General features: G+C 44.2%; 1 protein-coding gene across 1 annotated transcript in view; it reads right to left on the minus strand.

Moving 5' to 3' along the window:
• The window catches only part of EIF4A3 (eukaryotic translation initiation factor 4A3), a 65,907-nt gene that overhangs the window by 28,646 nt on the left and 23,714 nt on the right, over positions 1–13,547 (minus strand). The gene's annotated exons all lie outside the window — the stretch shown is intronic.

Consider the following 13,547-nt stretch of genomic DNA (forward strand, 5'->3'; position numbering starts at 1 on the left):
TTCGACCAAAAGAGGTAATTTGGCCCATCATGCCTGTGTCCACTCAACGCCATGTATGAATCCAATGTATTAGTTCATCCACTTAATTTCACTGGGGCAGGCACAGCTGGGGGCATCACCAGATTTTGTTGGGAGGGGATATAATCCACTAGAATAACATAGGATACCGTAGGGCAATCTATTTATGATGGTACTGTGGCGGGCACAACTATCAATAATCCCGCGCACCAGTGGGTGGCGCGAGCCGCTAGGCATGGAACTGGATTACATGCCCCGCCCTTCGGCCGACCGACCACGCCCGGGGGCAAGGCGTGGCCTCGGGACATATACGCGGGCTCTAAGCTCGAGCCCGCCCAGTGCTGATGTGCGAGCTTGTAATAAAGACTATTGTTTGTATCCACGCGTTGTGGCCTACCTCTCTGGCAATCGAGTCGTGTGTGCACAGCACCACACTGGTGACCCCGATTGGTTCAGCCGTTGCTGACCCCCGAACACGCCATGGCTACCAACGCCGTCGCAATCAAACTCCCGGAGTTTTGGGAAGCGTGAGCCGACGTTTGGTTTGTGCAGGCCGAAGCTCAATTCCAACTCCGGGGCATCACGGCGGACGAGACCAGGTACTACCACGTGGTCGCCGCCCTCGGGCCCGGCACTGCCACCCGCATCGTGTCCATCCTTCGGCGCCCGCCAGGCGACCACAAGTACGAGGCACTCAAACGTCTCCTCCTCGCCACGTTTGGGCTCACGGAGGTCGAACGCGCCGACCGCCTCCTGGACCTTCCCGCCCTCGGCGACACACGACCATCCGTCCGGATGGATTTCATGCTGTCCCTGCTTGGAGACCAGCGCCCGGATTTCTTATTCCGAGCACTTTTCCTATGCCAGCTACCTGTACAGGTGTGCCTCGCGCTGGTCGGTTCTAAAATAACGGAACCCCGCGCCCTGGCTGGAGAGGCCGACAAGTATTTCGCGGCCTGCGACACGCGGTCGGTTTACGGTGCTGCCGTAGTGGATCCCGGTGCGGAGGCTACAGCGCCCCCGGCTTCCCTCATGGCCGCTGCTACGCCCCGCCCACTACCGCCGCAAACCTGGTGCTACTACCATGCCAGGCTCGACCGCAAGGCTAAAACGTGCCGCCCGCCATGTTCTTTTGATGGGTCGGGCCGGCGCTCACTTGCGGCCATGAGCGTCGGCCATTCCGGCAGCCTCCTGTTCATCACGGACACCTCGTCCGGGCGCCGTTTTCTTTGCGACATGGGAGCGCAGGTAAGCGTCCTCCCTGCCTCCGCGTCCGACAAGCAATCCGCGGGCCGGGGCCCCACTTTGCTTGCCGCCAACGGTACACCCATCTGCACATTCGGGAAGCGTTGCCTCTCACTGCGGTTCGGAGGGCAGCGCTTCCCATGGTCGTTCGTCACCACCAGCGTGCCAATGGCCCTGCTCGGTGCGGACTTCCTATGTGCGCATGGGCTGTTGGTCGACGTTAAGCGCAGACGTCTCGTCCAGGCCGAAACCTTCAGCTCGCTCGCTTGTTCGCTGAGCGGCTCGTTGAGCAGCTCGCTGAGTGGCTCACCGAGCGGCTTGTCAAGCGGCTTGCTGAAAGGTTCCGTCCCGGCGAGATTAGTTTGTACGCTTCCGGCAGCGGACGAGTTTACCCGCCTCCTCGCCAGTTTCCCGGCCCTCACGCGGCCCACCTTTTTCACCCGGTGGCCGGAGGCCGTGCCCTTGGCGGCGACGACTGCGGCTGACATCGCACACGCTTTCATCGCCACGTGGGTTGCCCGGTTTGGTGCCCCCTCGGACATCTCGTCCGATCACGGCCCCCAGTTCACCTCGGAGCTCTGGGGCGCGGTGGCGCAAGGGCTCGGCGTCAAACTGCACCACACCATGGCCTACCACCCCCAGGCCAATGGCCTGTGCGAGCGCTTTCATCGCTCCATGAAGGCCTCACTCCGGGCCAGCCTCCACGACGGCAGCTGGGCCGACAGGCTCCCCTGGGTCCTGCTGGGCCTCAGGACGGCGCCCAAGGACGACCTGCGCGCGTCCTCGGCGGAGCTGGTCTTCGGACAGCCACTGCAGGTGCCAGGCGAGTTTATCCCCGACTCCACGGCTCCTTGGTCCGTGGCGCAACAGCGCTCCACCCTGCAGGAGGCCGCCAGGAGGTTCGCCCCGGTGCCCACGGCACACCACGGTTGCCCGCCCTCCAACGTCGCCCCGAGCTTTGCACGGCGGAGTATGTTTTCATCCGACACGACGCCCACCGGGCACCGCTGCGGCCCCCGTACGACGGGCCTTTCCGCGTGCTGGAGACCGGGGACAAACATTTCACTGTGGACATCGGCGGTGCTCCGGAGTGTATCTCCGTGGACCGCCTCAAGCCGGCCCACCTCGATCTTGACCACCCCCCGCAAGCAGCTCTGCCTCCGCGTCGAGGCCGCCCCCCGGCGGTCAGACCCCCGGCACCCCCCAGCCCCGCCGTCCCGCTACCCCCCAGCCCTGCACGCATCGCCAGAGGGCGTTTCGGCCGGGTCATCCGGCTTCCCCACAAGCTCACCCTTCAGGTGCGCGGGAATTCTGGGGGGGTGCGTGTGGCGGGCACAACTATCAATAATCCCGCGCACCAGTGGGTGGCGCGAGCGGCCAGGCGTGGAACTGGAATACATGCCCCGCCCTTCGGCCGACCGACCACGCCCGGGGGCAAGGCGTGGCCTCGGGACATATACGCGGCTCTAAGCTCGAGCCCGCCCAGTGCTGATATGCGAGCTTGTAATAAAGACTCTTGTTTGTATCCACGCGTTGTGGCCTACCTCTCTGGCAATCGATTCGTGTATGCACAGCACCACAGTACCATATATATTATTATGTTGTGGCCATTGTTGCTTCTCGGGGTTAGAAGAGTGCATCTATAGTAAAACGAAATAGTTATTTCAAAGTATCTGTTTAGATAAGTAGGTAAGCATATTGAAATGCATGTGGATAAATATCCATTACAGAAATATATATGTGATTGGCAAGGACTTGGACCAATCCATGACGTGAACCGTCCCCAACGGAACTTAACGGTTAACATAACACTCAACGCCTCTGAGGAAGAGAACTAGTTTGTTCTCGAAACGTCAGGCTATGAACAAATAAATTTTAATTATTTTTACTGCTCAGTGTGCTATCATTTACAATACGGTATGTATATATAATTATATATACACACACACACACAACATAATCTAATTTCAAAACACACATGTGTGCCTCACTGACCACAAGTGTGCCTTACTGACCGGGTCCTCAGTCGAGGTCCTCAGCATCATCCCGTTTCGGCCCTTCAACCTCGATACAGTCAGCGAAGGTGGGCCAGCAGGGGCACATATGCCTCCACATGCAGCAGCTGCACCTGGATGCATACATACCCCCACCCCCAGCCAGTGAGACCACAGACTACAACAACAAAACCACCTCCACTCCCAGAATCCACAGTCCCTAATCCACTAACTCACACGCTAAAAAAACAAAAAGCATCCGACCACCTACCCTTTTGTATGCAGTTTTGAGGCTTTTGTATGCAGTTTTGAGGCTTTTGTATGCAGTTTTGAGGCTTTTGTATGCAGTTTTGAGGCTTTTGTATGCAGTTTTGAGGCTTTTGTATGCAGTTTTGAGGCTTTGTGTGCAGTTTTGAGGCTTTTGTATGCAGTTTTGAGGCTTTGTGTGCAGTTTTGAGGCTTTTGTATGCAGTTTTGAGGCTTTTGTATGCAGTTTTGAGGCTTTTGTATGCAGTTTTGAGGCTTTTGTATGCAGTTTTGAGGCTTTTGTATGCAGTTTTGAGGCTTTTGTATGCAGTTTTGAGGCTTTTGTATGCAGTTTTGAGGCTTTTGTATGCAGTTTTGAGGCTTTTGTATGCAGTTTTGAGGCTTTTGTATGCAGTTTTGAGGCTTTTGTATGCAGTTTTGAGGTTTTTGTGTGCAGTTTTGAGGCTGTTGTATGCAGTTTTGAGGCTTTTGTATGCAGTTTTGAGGCTTTTGTATGCAGTTTTGAGGCTGTTGTATGCAGTTTTGAGGCTTTTGTATGCAGTTTTGAGGCTTTTGTATGCAGTTTTGAGGCTTTTGTATACAGTGTTGAGGCTTTTGTATACAGTTTTGAGGCTTTTGTATGCAGTGTTGAGGCTTTTGTATGCAGTGTTGAGGCTTTTCTATGCAGTTTTGAGGCTTTTCTATGCAGTTTTGAGGCTTTTCTATGCAGTGTTGAGGCTTTTCTATGCAGTTTTGAGGCTTTTCTATGCAGTTTTGAGGCTTTTCTATGCAGTTTTGAGGCTTTTCTATGCAGTTTTGAGGCTTTTGTATGCAGTTTTGAGGCTTTTGTATGCAGTTTTGAGGCTTTTGTATGCAGTTTTGAGGCTTTTCTATGCAGTTTTGAGGCTTTTCTATGCCGTTTTGAGGCTTTTGTATGAAGTTTTGAGGCTTTTCTATGCAGTTTTGAGGCTTTTCTATGCAGTTTTGAGGCTTTTGTATGCAGTTTTGAGGCTTTTGTATGCAGTTTTGAGGCTTTTGTATGCAGTTTTGAGGCTTTTGTATGCAGTTTTGAGGCTTTTGTATGCAGTTTTGAGGCTTTTGTATGCAGTTTTGAGGCTTTTGTATGCAGTTTTGAGGCTTTTGTATGCAGTTTTGAGGCTTTTGTGTGCAGTTTTGAGGGTTTTGTATGCAGTTTTGAGGCTTTTGTATGCAGTTTTGAGGCTTTTGTATGCAGTTTTGAGGCTTTTGTATGCAGTTTTAAGGCTTTTGTGTGCAGTTTTGAGGGTTTTGTATGCAGTTTTGAGGCTTTTGTATGCAGTTTTGAGGCTTTTGTATGCAGTTTTGAGGCTTTTGTATGCAGTTTTGAGGCTTTTGTATGCAGTTTTGAGGCTTTTGTATGCAGTTTTGAGGCTTTTGTATGCAGTTTTGAGGCTTTTGTATGCAGTTTTGAGGCTTTTGTATGCAGTTTTGAGGCTTTTGTATGCAGTTTTGAGGCTTTTGTATGCAGTTTTGAGGCTTTTGTATGCAGTTTTGAGGCTTTTGTATGCAGTTTTGAGGCTTTTGTATGCAGTTTTGAGGCTTTTGTATGCAGTTTTGAGGCTTTTGTATGCAGTTTTGAGGCTTTTGTATGCAGTTTTGAGGCTTTTGTATGCAGTTTGTGGCTTTGGTATGCAGTTTGTGGCTTTTGTATGCAGTTTGTGGCTTTTGTATGCAGTTTTGAGGCTTTTGTATGCAGTTTGTGGCTTTTGTATGCAGTTTTGAGGCTTTTGTATGCAGTTTTGAGGCTTTTGTATGCAGTTTTGAGGCTTTTGTATGCAGTTTTGAGGCTTTTGTGTGCAGTTTTGAGGCTTTTGTGTGCAGTTTTGAGGCTTTTGTGTGCAGTTTTGAGGTTTTTGTATGCAGTTTTGAGGCTTTTGTGTGCAGTTTTGAGGCTTTTGTGTGCAGTTTTGAGGTTTTTGTATGCAGTTTTGAGGCTTTTGTATGCAGTTTTGAGGCTTTTGTATGCAGTTTTGAGGCTTTTGTATGCAGTTTTGAGGCTTTTGTATGTAGTTTTGAGGCTTTTGTATGCAGTTTTGAGGCTTTTGTATGCAGTTTTGAGGCTTTTGTATGCAGTTATGAGGCTTTTGTATGCAGTTATGAGGCTTTTGTCTGCAGTTTTGAGGCTTTTGTATGCAGTTTTGAGGCTTTTGTATGCAGTTGAGGCTTTGGTATGCAGTTGAGGCTTTGGTATGCAGTTGAGGCTTTGGTATGCAGTTTTGAGGCTTTTGTATGCAGTTTTGAGACTTTTGTATGCAGTTGAGGCTTTGGTATGCAGTTGAGGCTTTGGTATGCAGTTTTGAGGCTTTTGTATGCAGTTTTGAGGCTTTTGTATGCAGTTTTGAGGCTTTTGTATGCAGTTTTGAGGCTTTTGTATGGAGTTTTGAGGCTTTTGTATGCAGTTTTGAGGCTTTTGTATGCAGTTTTGAGGCTTTTGTATGCAGTTTTGAGGCTTTTGTATGCAGTTTTGAGGCTTTTGTATGCAGTTTTGAGGCTTTTGTATGCAGTTTTGAGGCTTTTGTATGCAGTTTTGAGGCTTTTGTATGCAGTTTTGAGGCTTTTGTATGCAGTTTTGAGACTTCTGTATGCAGTTTTGAGGCTTTTGTATGCAGTTTTGAGGCTTTTGTATGCAGTTTTGAGACTTTTGTATGCAGTTTTGAGGCTTTTGTATGCAGTTTTGAGGCTTTTGTATGCAGTTTTGAGGCTTTTGTATGCAGTTTTGAGGCTTTTGTATGCAGTTTTGAGGCTTTGTATGCAGTTTTGAGGCTTTTGAATGCAGTTTTGAGGCTTTTGTATGAAGTTTTGAGGCTTTTGTGTGCAGTTTTGAGGCTTTTGTATGCAGTTTTGAGGCTGTTGTATGCAGTTTTGAGGCTTTTGTATGCAGTTTTGAGGCTTTTGTATGCAGTTTTGAGGCTTTTGTATACAGTGTTGAGGCTTTTGTATACAGTTTTGAGGCTTTTGTATGCAGTGTTGAGGCTTTTGTATGCAGTGTTGAGGCTTTTCTATGCAGTTTTGAGGCTTTTCTATGCAGTGTTGAGGCTTTTCTATGCAGTTTTGAGGCTTTTCTATGCAGTTTTGAGGCTTTTCTATGCAGTTTTGAGACTTTTGCATGCAGTTTTGAGGCTTTTGTATGCAGTTGAGGCTTTGGTATGCAGTTGAGGCTTTGGTATGCAGTTGAGGCTTTGGTATGCAGTTTTGAGGCTTTTGTATGCAGTTTTGAGACTTTTGTATGCAGTTGAGGCTTTGGTATGCAGTTGAGGCTTTGGTATGCAGTTTTGAGGCTTTTGTATGCAGTTTTGAGGCTTTTGTATGCAGTTTTGAGGCTTTTGTATGCAGTTTTGAGCCTTTTGTATGCAGTTTTGAGGCTTTTGTATGCAGTTTTGAGGCTTTTGTATGCAGTTTTGAGGCTTTTGTATGCAGTTTTGAGGCTTTTGTATGCAGTTTTGAGGCTTTTGTATGCAGTTTTGAGGCTTTTGTATGCAGTTTTGAGGCTTTTGTATGCAGTTTTGAGGCTTTTGTATGCAGTTTTGAGGCTTTTGTATGCAGTTTTGAGGCTTTTGTATGCAGTTTTGAGACTTTTGTATGCAGTTTTGAGGCTTTTGTATGCAGTTTTGAGGCTTTTGTATGCAGTTTTGAGGCTTTTCTATGCAGTTTTGAGGCTTTTGTATGCAGTTTTGAGGCTTTTCTATGCCGTTTTGAGGCTTTTCTATGCCGTTTTGAGGCTTTTGTATGCAGTTTTGAGGCTTTTCTATGCCGTTTTGAGGCTTTTCTATGCCGTTTTGAGGCTTTTGTATGCAGTTTTGAGGCTTTTGTATGCAGTTTTGAGGCTTTTGTATGCAGTTTTGAGGCTTTTGTATGCAGTTTTGAGGCTTTTGTATGCAGTTTTGAGGCTTTTGTATGCAGTTTTGGGGCTTTTGTATGCAGTTTTGAGGCTTTTGTATGCAGTTTTGAGGCTTTTGTATGCAGTTTTGGGGCTTTTGTATGCAGTTTTGAGGCTTTTGTGTGCAGTTTTGAGGGTTTTGTATGCAGTTTTGAGGCTTTTGTATGCAGTTTTGAGGCTTTTGTATGCAGTTTTGAGGCTTTTGTATGCAGTTTTGAGGCTTTTGTATGCAGTTTTGAGGCTTTTGTATGCAGTTTTGAGGCTTTTGTATGCAGTTTTGAGGCTTTTGTATGCAGTTTTGAGGCTTTTGTATGCAGTTTTGAGGCTTTTGTATGCAGTTTTGAGGCTTTTGTATGCAGTTTTGAGGCTTTTGTATGCAGTTTTGAGGCTTTTGTATGCAGTTTTGAGGCTTTTGTATGCAGTTTTGAGGCTTTTGTATGCAGTTTTGAGGCTTTTGTATGCAGTTTTGAGGCTTTTGTATGCAGTTTTGAGGCTTTTGTATGCAGTTTTGAGGCTTTTGTATGCAGTTTGTGGCTTTTGTATGCAGTTTGTGGCTTTTGTATGCAGTTTGTGGCTTTTGTATGCAGTTTTGAGGCTTTTGTATGCAGTTTTGAGGCTTTTGTATGCAGTTTTGAGGCTTTTGTATGCAGTTTTGAGGCTTTTGTGTGCAGTTTTGAGGCTTTTGTGTGCAGTTTTGAGGCTTTTGTGTGCAGTTTTGAGGTTTTTGTATGCAGTTTTGAGGCTTTTGTATGCAGTTTTGAGGCTTTTGTATGCAGTTTTGAGGCTTTTGTGTGCAGTTTTGAGGCTTTTGTGTGCAGTTTTGAGGCTTTTGTATGCAGTTTTGAGGCTTTTGTATGCAGTTTTGAGGCTTTTGTATGCAGTTTTGAGGCTTTTGTATGCAGTTTTGAGGCTTTTGTATGCAGTTTTGAGGCTTTTGTATGCAGTTTTGAGGCTTTTGTCTGCAGTTTTGAGGCTTTTGTATGCAGTTTTGAGGCTTTTGTATGCAGTTGAGGCTTTGGTATGCAGTTGAGGCTTTGGTATGCAGTTTTGAGGCTTTTGTATGCGGTTTTGAGACTTTTGTATGCAGTTTTGAGGCTTTTGTATGCAGTTTTGAGACTTTTGTATGCAGTTTTGAGGCTTTTGTATGCAGTTTTGAGGCTTTTGTATGCAGTTTTGAGGCTTTTGTATGCAGTTTTGAGGCTTTTGTATGCAGTTTTGAGGCTTTTGTATGCAGTTTTGAGGCTTTTGTATGCAGTTTTGAGGCTTTTGTATGCAGTTTTGAGGCTTTTGTATGCAGTTTTGAGGCTTTTGTATGCAGTTTTGAGGCTTTTGTATGCAGTTTTGAGGCTTTTGTATGCAGTTTTGAGGCTTTTGTATGCAGTTTTGAGACTTTTGTATGCAGTTTTGAGACTTTTGTATGCAGTTTTGAGGCTTTTGTATGCAGTTTTGAGGCTTTTGTATGCAGTTTTGAGACTTTTGTATGCAGTTTTGAGACTTTGTATGCAGTTTTGAGGCTTTTGTATGCAGTTTTGAGACTTTTGTATGCAGTTTTGAGGCTTTTGTATGCAGTTTTGAGGCTTTTGTATGCAGTTTTGAGGCTTTGTATGCAGTTTTGAGGCTTTTGTATGCAGTTTTGAGGCTTTTGTGTGCAGTTTTGAGGCTTTTGTGTGCAGTTTTGAGGCTTTTGTGTGCAGTTTTGAGGTTTTTGTATGCAGTTTTGAGGCTTTTGTATGCAGTTTTGAGGCTTTTGTATGCAGTTTTGAGGCTTTTGTGTGCAGTTTTGAGGCTTTTGTGTGCAGTTTTGAGGCTTTTGTATGCAGTTTTGAGGCTTTTGTATGCAGTTTTGAGGCTTTTGTATGCAGTTTTGAGGCTTTTGTATGCAGTTTTGAGGCTTTTGTATGCAGTTTTGAGGCTTTTGTATGCAGTTTTGAGGCTTTTGTCTGCAGTTTTGAGGCTTTTGTATGCAGTTTTGAGGCTTTTGTATGCAGTTGAGGCTTTGGTATGCAGTTGAGGCTTTGGTATGCAGTTTTGAGGCTTTTGTATGCGGTTTTGAGACTTTTGTATGCAGTTTTGAGGCTTTTGTATGCAGTTTTGAGACTTTTGTATGCAGTTTTGAGGCTTTTGTATGCAGTTTTGAGGCTTTTGTATGCAGTTTTGAGGCTTTTGTATGCAGTTTTGAGGCTTTTGTATGCAGTTTTGAGGCTTTTGTATGCAGTTTTGAGGCTTTTGTATGCAGTTTTGAGGCTTTTGTATGCAGTTTTGAGGCTTTTGTATGCAGTTTTGAGGCTTTTGTATGCAGTTTTGAGGCTTTTGTATGCAGTTTTGAGGCTTTTGTATGCAGTTTTGAGGCTTTTGTATGCAGTTTTGAGGCTTTTGTATGCAGTTTTGAGACTTTTGTATGCAGTTTTGAGGCTTTTGTATGCAGTTTTGAGGTTTTTGTATGCAGTTTTGAGGCTTTTGTATGCAGTTTTGAGGCTTTTGTATGCAGTTTTGAGGCTTTTGTGTGCAGTTTTGAGGCTTTTGTGTGCAGTTTTGAGGCTTTTGTATGCAGTTTTGAGGCTTTTGTATGCAGTTTTGAGGCTTTTGTATGCAGTTTTGAGGCTTTTGTATGCAGTTTTGAGGCTTTTGTATGCAGTTTTGAGGCTTTTGTATGCAGTTTTGAGGCTTTTGTCTGCAGTTTTGAGGCTTTTGTATGCAGTTTTGAGGCTTTTGTATGCAGTTGAGGCTTTGGTATGCAGTTGAGGCTTTGGTATGCAGTTTTGAGGCTTTTGTATGCGGTTTTGAGACTTTTGTATGCAGTTTTGAGGCTTTTGTATGCAGTTTTGAGACTTTTGTATGCAGTTTTGAGGCTTTTGTATGCAGTTTTGAGGCTTTTGTATGCAGTTTTGAGGCTTTTGTATGCAGTTTTGAGGCTTTTGTATGCAGTTTTGAGGCTTTTGTATGCAGTTTTGAGGCTTTTGTATGCAGTTTTGAGGCTTTTGTATGCAGTTTTGAGGCTTTTGTATGCAGTTTTGAGGCTTTTGTATGCAGTTTTGAGGCTTTTGTATGCAGTTTTGAGGCTTTTGTATGCAGTTTTGAGGCTTTTGTATGCAGTTTTGAGACTTTTGTATGCAGTTTTGAGACTTTTGTATGCAGTTTTGAGGCTTTTGTATGCAGTTTTGAGGCTTTTGTATGCAGTTTTGAGACTTTTGTATGCAGTTTTGAGACTTTGTATGCAGTTTTGAGGCTTTTGTATGCAGTTTTGAGACTTTTGTATGCAGTTTTGAGGCTTTTGTATGCAGTTTTGAGGCTTTTGTATGCAGTTTTGAGGCTTTGTATGCAGTTTTGAGGCTTTTGAATGCAGTTTTGAGGCTTTGTATGCAGTTTTGAGGCTTTTGAATGCAGTTTTGAGGCTTTTGTATGAAGTTTTGAGGCTTTTGTGTGCAGTTTTGAGGCTTTTGTGTGCAGTTTTGAGGCTTTTGTGTGCAGTTTTGAGGCTTTTGTGTGCAGTTTTGAGGCTTTTGTGTGCAGTTTTGAGGCTTTTGTATGCAGTTTTGAGGCTTTTGTATGCAGTTTTGAGGCTTTTGTATGCAGTTTTGAGGCTTTTGTATGCAGTTTTGAGGCTTTTGTATGCAGTTTTGAGGCTTTGTATGCAGTTTTGAGGCTTTTGTATGCAGTTTTGAGGCTTTTGCATGCAGTTTTGAGGCTTTTGTGTGCAGTTTTGAGGCTTTTGCATGCAGTTTTGAGGCTTTTGTGTGCAGTTTTGAGGCTTTTGTATGCAGTTTTGAGGCTTTTGCATGCAGTTTTGAGGCTTTTGTATGCAGTTTTGAGGCTTTTGTATGCAGTTGTGAGACTTTTGTATGCAGTTTTGAGGCTTTTGTATGCAGTTTTGAGGCTTTTGTATGCAGTTTTGAGGCTTTTGTATGCAGTTTTGAGGCTTTTGTATGCAGTTTTGAGACTTTTGTATGCAGTTTTGAGGCTTTTGTATGCAGTTTTGAGACTTTTGTATGCAGTTTTGAGGCTTTTGTATGCAGTTTTGAGACTTTTGTATGCAGTTTTGAGGCTTTTGTATGCAGTTTTGAGACTTTTGTATGCAGTTTTGAGGCTTTTGTATGCAGTTTTGAGGCTTTTGTATGCAGTTTTGAGGCTTTTGTATGCAGTTTTGAGGCTTTTGTATGCAGTTTTGAGGCTTTGTATGCAGTTTTGAGGCTTTTGTGTGCAGTTTTGAGGCTTTTGTATGAAGTTTTGAGGCTTTGTATGCAGTTTTGAGGCTTTTGTGTGCAGTTTTGAGGCTTTTGTATGAAGTTTTGAGGCTTTTGTGTGCAGTTTTGAGGCTTTTGTATGCAGTTTTGAGGCTTTTCTATGCAGTTTTGAGGCTTTTGTATGCAGTTTTGAGGCTTTTGTATGCAGTTTTGAGGCTTTTCTATGCAGTTTTGAGGCTTTTCTATGCCGTTTTGAGGCTTTTGTATGCAGTTTTGAGGCTTTTCTATGCAGTTTTGAGGCTTTTGTATGCAGTTTTGAGGCTTTTGTATGCAGTTTTGAGGCTTTTGTATGCAGTTTTGAGGCTTTTGTATGCAGTTTTGAGGCTTTTGTATGCAGTTTTGAGGCTTTTGTATGCAGTTTTGAGGCTTTTGTATGCAGTTTTGGGGCTTTTGTATGCAGTTTTGAGGCTTTTGTGTGCAGTTTTGAGGGTTTTGTATGCAGTTTTGAGGGTTTTGTATGCAGTTTTGAGGCTTTTGTATGCAGTTTTGAGGCTTTTGTATGCAGTTTTGAGGCTTTTGTATGCAGTTTTGAGGCTTTTGTATGCAGTTTTGAGGCTTTTGTATGCAGTTTTGAGGCTTTTGTATGCAGTTTTGAGGCTTTTGTATGCAGTTTTGAGGCTTTTGTATGCAGTTTTGAGGCTTTTGTATGCAGTTTTGAGGCTTTTGTATGCAGTTTTGAGGCTTTTGTATGCAGTTTTGAGGCTTTTGTATGCAGTTTTGAGGCTTTTGTATGCAGTTTTGAGGCTTTTGTATGCAGTTTTGAGGCTTTTGTATGCAGTTTTGAGGCTTTTGTATGCAGTTTGTGGCTTTGGTATGCAGTTTGTGGCTTTGGTATGCAGTTTGTGGCTTTTGTATGCAGTTTGTGGCTTTTGTATGCAGTTTTGAGGCTTTTGTATGCAGTTTTGAGGCTTTTGTATGCAGTTTTGAGGCTTTTGTATGCAGTTTTGAGGCTTTTGTGTGCAGTTTTGAGGCTTTTGTATGCAGTTTTGAGGCTTTTGTGTGCAGTTTTGAGGCTTTTGTGTGCAGTTTTGAGGCTTTTGTGTGCAGTTTTGAGGCTTTTGTATGCAGTTTTGAGGCTTTTGTGTGCAGTTTTGAGGCTTTTGTGTGCAGTTTTGAGGCTTTTGTGTGCAGTTTTGAGGCTTTTGTATGCAGTTTTGAGGCTTTTGTATGCAGTTTTGAGGCTTTTGTATGCAGTTTTGAGGCTTTTGTATGCAGTTTTGAGGCTTTTGTATGCAGTTTTGAGGCTTTTGTATGCAGTTTTGAGGCTTTTGTCTGCAGTTTTGAGGCTTTTGTATGCAGTTTTGAGGCTTTTGTATGCAGTTGAGGCTTTGGTATGCAGTTGAGGCTTTGGTATGCAGTTTTGAGGCTTTTGTATGCGGTTTTGAGACTTTTGTATGCAGTTTTGAGGCTTTTGTATGCAGTTTTGAGACTTTTGTATGCAGTTTTGAGGCTTTTGTATGCAGTTTTGAGGCTTTTGTATGCAGTTTTGAGGCTTTTGTATGCAGTTTTGAGGCTTTTGTATGCAGTTTTGAGGCTTTTGTATGCAGTTTTGAGGCTTTTGTATGCAGTTTTGAGGCTTTTGTATGCAGTTTTGAGGCTTTTGTATGCAGTTTTGAGGCTTTTGTATGCAGTTTTGAGGCTTTTGTATGCAGTTTTGAGGCTTTTGTATGCAGTTTTGAGGCTTTTGTATGCAGTTTTGAGGCTTTTGTATGCAGTTTTGAGGCTTTTGTATGCAGTTTTGAGGCTTTTGTATGCAGTTTTGAGGCTTTTGTATGCAGTTTTGAGACTTTTGTATGCAGTTTTGAGACTTTTGTATGCAGTTTTGAGGCTTTTGTATGCAGTTTTGAGACTTTTGTATGCAGTTTTGAGGCTTTTGTATGCAGTTTT

This window comes from Myxine glutinosa, chromosome 11 (assembly GCF_964187855.1).
Source record: "Myxine glutinosa chromosome 11, kmMyxGlut1.1, whole genome shotgun sequence".
Classification (NCBI taxonomy): Eukaryota; Metazoa; Chordata; class Myxini; order Myxiniformes; family Myxinidae; genus Myxine; species Myxine glutinosa.